We start from the raw sequence: 7,388 nt of genomic DNA on the forward strand, positions 1-7,388 counted from the left end.
ATTTATATATAAAAATAAAATACTTAAATGTTATTTTTTATAAATTATCTATTAATTTTCTTTATATTTTGTGAAAGTTTAGAAAATTTAAAAGGAATCGTAGATTTTTTGTGACCATCTTCGTAGCTTTCGCTTGGCTGTTACATACGAATTTGCATTGGCTTTTGTGACATAGCATTAGTTTTTGACCGACAAGCAACGAGTTTCTTGTATTGATCTCCAGAACCAAACTATCAGACCAAATTCCCTTTTCAACTTCAAGCGAAGCAGCTGTTTTAACAGAGACTTTGTACAACCAAGGAAAAGAATGTTTCAACCTAGCATTGTCAATGCAAACATCATCCTCATACACACTCAGTAAATCAAGCTGGTCACAACACCGATAACACTTTTCCAACCAAATATCTTTCTTACAAAAGGAACAAGAAACTAATCATCACCAACAAAATATCTCTTCAACCAAACAGTTCAAAATACCATTACCATTATTATAGAATCAGAGAGCAACACAAATATTGTCAGTATCTACAAGAAAGCGCTGTCTCTACTTGGTTAACACGCTTAGGTTTTTAAGAGTTCCAAGTCCTTTTTGTCCCAGAATTACCACAAGATTTTGATTCACCAACCAAAAATCCAAGAACATTTTTTGTCAATTTTACAGTGACCGTATGATAACAGATGAAAGTTTTGTAAAAAGCATGGTAAAGAAAGTATATTGTAAGACATGATGATAATAAGAATAGTTGTATAAACGAATTAGTTGTTGGCTAAAAAATGACGAATGTTGTCTGGTTGTTGGTAAAAAGATAGGAAATAAGAGAAGGAGAGATAAGGTGAGGTTGAAGGCTAAGAGGGTCGGTGGCCCCAGACCATCATCTGCTAAGGACACAGTAGCCCGTGCAGGAGCAGTATAACAGTGACATAAATTACCTTCCTCACTTCGCTGGCAACTTTACCACCCTTAATTATTTCCCCTCACAAAATGCACAACCATGAGGAGAAGAGGGGAAAAGAAGAGACACATAGATCAAAAGAGATACATATCAGTTGATTTATACATGCCTTTTCGAGGACAACCTAGCATGTTATTAACTATTATTATTATTCTCCTGTCTAGATGACACCAAATGATTGAGAAATAACAAGAGGGAGTGTAGTAGCTAAATTTTATGATAAGAAAACAATAGCAAGGAGATAACTAGGTATTCAGAGTGAATTGTTTTCTTCTCTTCGTCTCCTGTTTGCTTCTGTCTCCTAAGATACTTTCCTCTCGGTATCTTTTGTGATTTAATCTCTCTCAGTTTCTTTTTTTTTTCTTTTTTTCTGACAGACAAAGAAAGCAGGGAAAAAATCAAACATACTTCAGGTCTTTTTTTTTCATTCTGTTGTAGTTTCTTTTTCCCTTTCTTTTTGTTTATTCTTTCCAAGCAACAAGGAAACATACAATTGAGGTTTTCTTTTTCTTTCAGCAGAAGGATATTCGGATATCTGATAGGTTTTACTTTTGATTCAGATATTAGTTCCAGATTTGCACAACAGTTATGTCGGCAGCTTCCTCATCCACTCCATTCTTGGGAATCAGAGAAGAAAGCCCTCAGATTACAGCACACCATCAACCCTCCACTGTGGCTCCAATCGCAGTGCCTCAAAAGAAACGGAGGAATCAACCTGGAACACCAAGCAAGTAGCTTAGTTGAATTTCATCACTTAAACCACACACATATACTTTGCAGTTTTTTTTCCCTTGTTTTCGTTTTCTCAATAACAAACACAACAAAACCCTAAATCATGAATATGAGTAAGGGCTATTGACTTGTTTAATTTACTGTGAAGACATTCAATTCATGGTTGGATTTTCTTTCTCCACGAGTCTCAGTAGCATGAAAGTTCAAGTGAAAAAATTTTAATGATTTTTTAAAATTTGTATTTCTTTTATGATTACTGTTAAAGTGCCTACGTGGTTCTAAAACATGGGTCAGAAAAGAAAGATTATTCTTCTGTTTCTTGTGCGTATTCAATTTGAGCAAGTGATTGAAGCAAAAGGGTTTTTTAATAATTTGTTGTTTGTCATTTTTATGGGGGTAAAAGATCCAGACGCAGAGGTGATAGAACTATCTCCCAAGACCCTAATGGCAACAAACAGGTTTATATGTGAGGTGTGCAATAAAGGATTCCAAAGGGAGCAAAACCTACAGCTTCACAGAAGAGGACACAACCTTCCTTGGAAGCTAAAGCAGAAGAGTACAAAAGAGCAAAAAAGAAAGGTTTATCTTTGTCCCGAGCCCACCTGTGTCCATCATGATCCTTCAAGGGCCTTGGGAGACCTCACTGGGATCAAGAAGCACTACTCTCGCAAGCATGGTGAGAAGAAGTGGAAGTGTGAAAAGTGCTCAAAGAAATATGCTGTTCAATCTGATTGGAAAGCACATTCTAAGACTTGTGGCACTAAAGAGTACAGATGTGACTGTGGCACTCTCTTTTCTAGGTAACAACCCATTTTTATCTTACTTTCTCCTTCACTTCATACATTCCTCATCTAATGTGTGTGTGTATCATACACACACCATCAACTTTATGAAAAATTAGGGTTTTGAATTTTTCGCAGTAGTAAAAGCTTTGAAGCTTGACGCATTTTATTATAAGCACGTCTAAATGCAACCTAAGTATGTTTGCTAATTTCTAATTTAGCTTATTTGATAATGATGATTTTTTATTACCTCACTGAAAGAATTTTTTATTTGATAATAATTTCTCTGGAGAAAGTTACACAAAGAATGGACTAAGTCAATTATAACATGTAAGGATGTAGCTTGAGTAAACAGTCGAAAGAGAAGTTAAAAATGTGAACAAGAGCTTTCTCCATTGATTTCCCTGTTAGCTTGTGTCTGGGTGTTAGTGGAGTAATGGCAGAAGACTGGTCGCACGTGAGTACCCTGTTGAAATGGGGTACCAAAATTGACATGCTTTGAGAAGAAAAAACAAGCAAGTTCAACTTTGTTCCTCGGGAACAGTGCCCCCACCCTTATTCCCATTCACGTGTAGGTAAACAACTTTGCAAAGGCAACAGGCACAGTGATACTGGGTTTGTTCTCACATGAGTTGGAGATGCTGCCTTTTGTTCTCTTTCGGCTTGGCTCGGTTCAAATATAAATACACTTATCTTCTTGCAATGGGTCCGAGCTGCATAATTGTCACCACTGCCACCCCATTATTTATTATGCAATCGCTAAACAAATTCTCTGCATTAATTCGCCCCTTCTATCGGCAATTTTTGTATTGTACGACTGTTTTGAAACGAATTCTCATCGTAGAAAATAGACAACTATTGAGGTTGTTTGCATTTATTGAACTGGCCCCATGTTTGCTCTTATGATAATTGACTATCATCAAAACCTGAAAATAATTCTCTTTTATTCAATGAGAGAGACCTTAAAGTGGCAGTTCGATTTGGATTTCTTGTGTGTATCATATTTTGGTATATATAATGCTCCCCTGGGCCCTCTGTTTCCATTGTAGTTTTCTTTTCAAATTTGCAGTTCCAATGACAAAGAAAATATGATTCCTATTATGCTTTTATTTTATTTATTTTTATATTTAACTATCTTTGGATTCAGCAGTTCCAAAATTCTTTAGGTTGGACGGTGTTAGGTTACCCATACACGTTCTTAAAGTAAATATATGGTTTTGTTTAAGAATTTTATGTGTTGATCGGTGGCATACTCGCTGTTATTGAGCTGATTAGGAACAGTTTGATTATTACATTCTATTCTCAGTTTAGCATACTTATAACTAATATATATAATTTGAGTCCAAACTTGATACTCGACGTAATAAATTCAGCTTTTCTATTCTCAATTTCTATCATCTAATGTGGTTAATTTACGTATAACTTGATTTGTTCCAATATGTTTTTGATGCAGGCGTGACAGTTTCATCACTCATAGGGCGTTCTGTGATGCGCTGGCACAAGAGAGTGCAAGATTCCCCAGTAACTCGAACCCTTTGGGGACTCATCTGTTTGGCACAAACCACACTAGTTTAACCCTATCCCAAGTGGGTAATCAACTTTCCCAAGTTCAAAATCAGAACCAAACAACCTCTAACAACATCTTGCGCCTTGGAAATGTTGGTGCAGCTGTAAAGTTTGAGCACTTGATTCCACCTCTAAATCAGTCTTCATTTGGACACTCACCACAATCAATGCCTTCTTCAGCTTTCTTCATGAATGACAGCACCAATCAAACATTATTTGAAGAACACCAATCGCAACAAGGACCAATATTCTCAAACAAACAACTACATGGCCTAATGCAGCTCACTGATCTTCATGCCAACACCAACAACTCCGATTCTTCATCAGTTGCTGCACCTGATTCCAATCTTTTCAACCTCAGCTTCTTCCCTAGCAGCAATAGCACTAGCACCATTATCTCTGATCAATTCAACAACATAAGCGGTAGTGACCACGGAACAACACCACCACCACTCTATCTTAATAACAACCCTGCAGTAAGTGACCATCTTGGTTCGGGTTTTTCTTCGCTCTTTGGTGATTCATTAGAAAACGTATCGTCCCCTCATATGTCTGCCACTGTGTTGCTTCAAAAAGCGTCACAAATGGGTTCGACCACAACCTCCAACGGTTCTTCTTTACTTAGAGGAATGTGTAGCAATAATGGTCCCAAAGCTGAAAATGGTCACCACCACCACAGTCTTCAAGGGTTGATGAACTCTATCGCCAATGGAAACACGTCCTTGTTTAGGAACATGCAAGGGAACGAAAACAACCTTTGTGGGTTTCACAACCTGGACGAGTCCAACAATAAGTTGCCCCAGAATCTTAGCGTTAACTTTGGAGGTTCTGATAAGTTGACCTTAGACTTTTTGGGTGTTGGAGGAATGGTGAGAAATATGAACGGTGGATTTTCACAGAGAGAACAACTACAACAACAACAACGTGTCATGGGTTCTCAGTTCTTTGGACCTTGACCTGAAGTCAGCACAGCCAAATCATCATTTTGGAAAGTCAACGTTGTAATAAGGAAAAGATTAGGCAGAATTTATGGACTTATTTAAAACTGCTTTGAGGTTATTTTGTTATGAAAAGAAGTCTAATTGATATATTAACTATGATTTCGATTCTATAAATTATAATTCTTATGTTTTTCTTGAGTACATCGATCCCTTTGTATTCAGTACTCTCTCTTTGACAGTGATAGACATCTGAATAAATTCACTGTTTCATTGAATTTCATGAAAAGTTTAATTTGAGACAGAAAAGAAAACACGGTAAAGCCAGCCAGGTTGTGCACAAAGCTCAACAGACGAGGATGCTGAGAATCTTCACGTATTCGATATATTCCAACGGAAACGACAAAGCCTGGTTTCCTTTCAATTTCATCATTGTTTTCTAGCTATAATTAACATATACCATACCCACTAAAGCTACACAAAACTTAAAAATAAAGCAGTAGGAATTTGTTATTACACATACCTAATTCCTTACTTTTCAAGAAAATGTTATTATAAGACCAAGATACCAAGAGTAGTATAAACGTGCATGGCAGCACGCAAATCATGAATTCTTACACATAAAATGTTATTTATCAGACGCCAAAACTACTTTCTCTTTCAAAAAAATAAAATATTTGAAAATATTGATTTAACAACAATCAATTAATTATAACATAATCTACTAATCCCTCACACAGATTAAAATATAAATTAGAAAAATGGTTAGTACAAGTTGATAAACGGCGTTCACATTTTCATGTGCTTTTGTTGACATTCCTTTGCTTAAAGACGACCCTTTTTAGCCATGATTTTGAAATATTCCTGAGCATGTTGACCACTTTTGAAACTCACATTGGTATGAGTTGTTCTCTCTCTCTCTGAGGTGTTTGCATGTTAGCATGCACTGTAGGGCAATGCCGTGGTTGCTGACAATTAGGGTTAGGTCTCACGTCAATATTAATTTGGTGAAAGATATTTGTGGCGTTAAGTAAATGAATAAAGGTGTGGTGGCTGAACATATATACACAGTGGTCATCAGCATCATGCAACAGAGACAGTATAGTCTCTGCAAATGTTCGTTATCGTAATTATTAGTAAAGATATTGTGACACTTTTGTCGCACCTCATGTCATTTGCCTCCTCATATGGGAATCCCTCGTCCGTGACTATCAAACCCACTCATCTCATTTCGTCTTTATATATACTCTACCACTTTCCCCTCTCCATTTTTCCTTTTTTCGGATATTTCTTCAACACCAAACCAATTCCTTATTCCACTCCTTATTATCTTTTATAATGTTTCCTTTCCATCAATAACATCTGAACATCTCACTGCACCTTCAAACTTTTCAAAATCTCATAAATATGTTTGGTATGAGAAATATGAGATTTTTCATACGGATTTAGTCTTTGGGTACAAGTTCTGGTTGTTGGATTTTGAAAAGATTACTACTTTTGTTAGCATTTTAAGTAATAAAAATATTGGTTTTGAATAAGAAGAAAAAACGGAACATGCAATATATATTTATGTTATGATATGCAGTGAATCATACAAAGTAGATAGGAATAGTTTTCTGTGTCCCCATTGTGATTAACTCAATCATTCATGAACAAAAGACTCTGACTTGCATATCAAAGCTATCTATTTGTTTGTCCACTTGCACGTGAATTGATGTAAGCATGAATTGTTTTCCCTTTTTCAAAAACAAAAAGTAGCGGGCAATGCATTGGAGTTGCCCCAGGTATCAAATTTTGACAGTGGGGTTTTATAACATATATGCACCAATATACCTGTCAATATAATATTATATCAGTTATATATTTATTTGCAAAAGTTGGACAATTTTATTTTTGAGAATCCACTAATTAGAAATTATTTTTATTCTATTGATATTGTCAGCATTGTCCGAAAGACTACTATATTCACAATGGAGAGGATCATGAAATTTTACTAAAATTGGGAAACAAAATTTGAAATGTACACATTTGATTTTATCGAATAAATTACTGACGAATAAAACTTGTTGGTAATTAAGTTATTGATGAATAAAATTCGTTATAATTAAGTTAATTTTATTGATAATTAAGTCAATAACTTTAAATACAATTTTATTGATAAATATATCAATTAAACAAAAAATATTGATAGATAACTAAATTTTCTTTAATGAATATATTAATTGTTAAATCAAATAAAATTATTCATCAATAGTTAATATTTATTGACAAATTCTATTTTGTCAGTAAAAAATAGTGATAATTTATGTTTTTCTGTAATGTTTATTTAGTTTGTATTCTAAATAAACTTATATCATACCAATCCATTTTAAAATAGAAAAGTAATACTTTATTAAAACAAATACATATCGTAAAAT

The 7,388-nt window shown here is 34.9% G+C and overlaps 1 pseudogene across 1 annotated transcript; it reads left to right on the plus strand.

Annotated features, from left to right (window-relative positions):
* The first annotated feature begins 1,209 nt into the window (after positions 1-1,209).
* On the plus strand, positions 1,210-5,175 carry LOC124830978 (protein indeterminate-domain 4, chloroplastic-like; annotated as a pseudogene). The gene is made up of 4 exons (XR_015781634.1): positions 1,210-1,366; positions 1,514-1,680; positions 2,089-2,485; positions 3,921-5,175. The product of XR_015781634.1 is annotated as a protein indeterminate-domain 4, chloroplastic-like (transcript).
* Positions 5,176-7,388: the final 2,213 nt, after the last annotated feature.

This window comes from Vigna umbellata, chromosome 8 (genome assembly GCF_029865625.1).
Source record: "Vigna umbellata cultivar VRB3 chromosome 8, Vumbellata_1.0, whole genome shotgun sequence".
Classification (NCBI taxonomy): Eukaryota; Viridiplantae; Streptophyta; class Magnoliopsida; order Fabales; family Fabaceae; genus Vigna; species Vigna umbellata.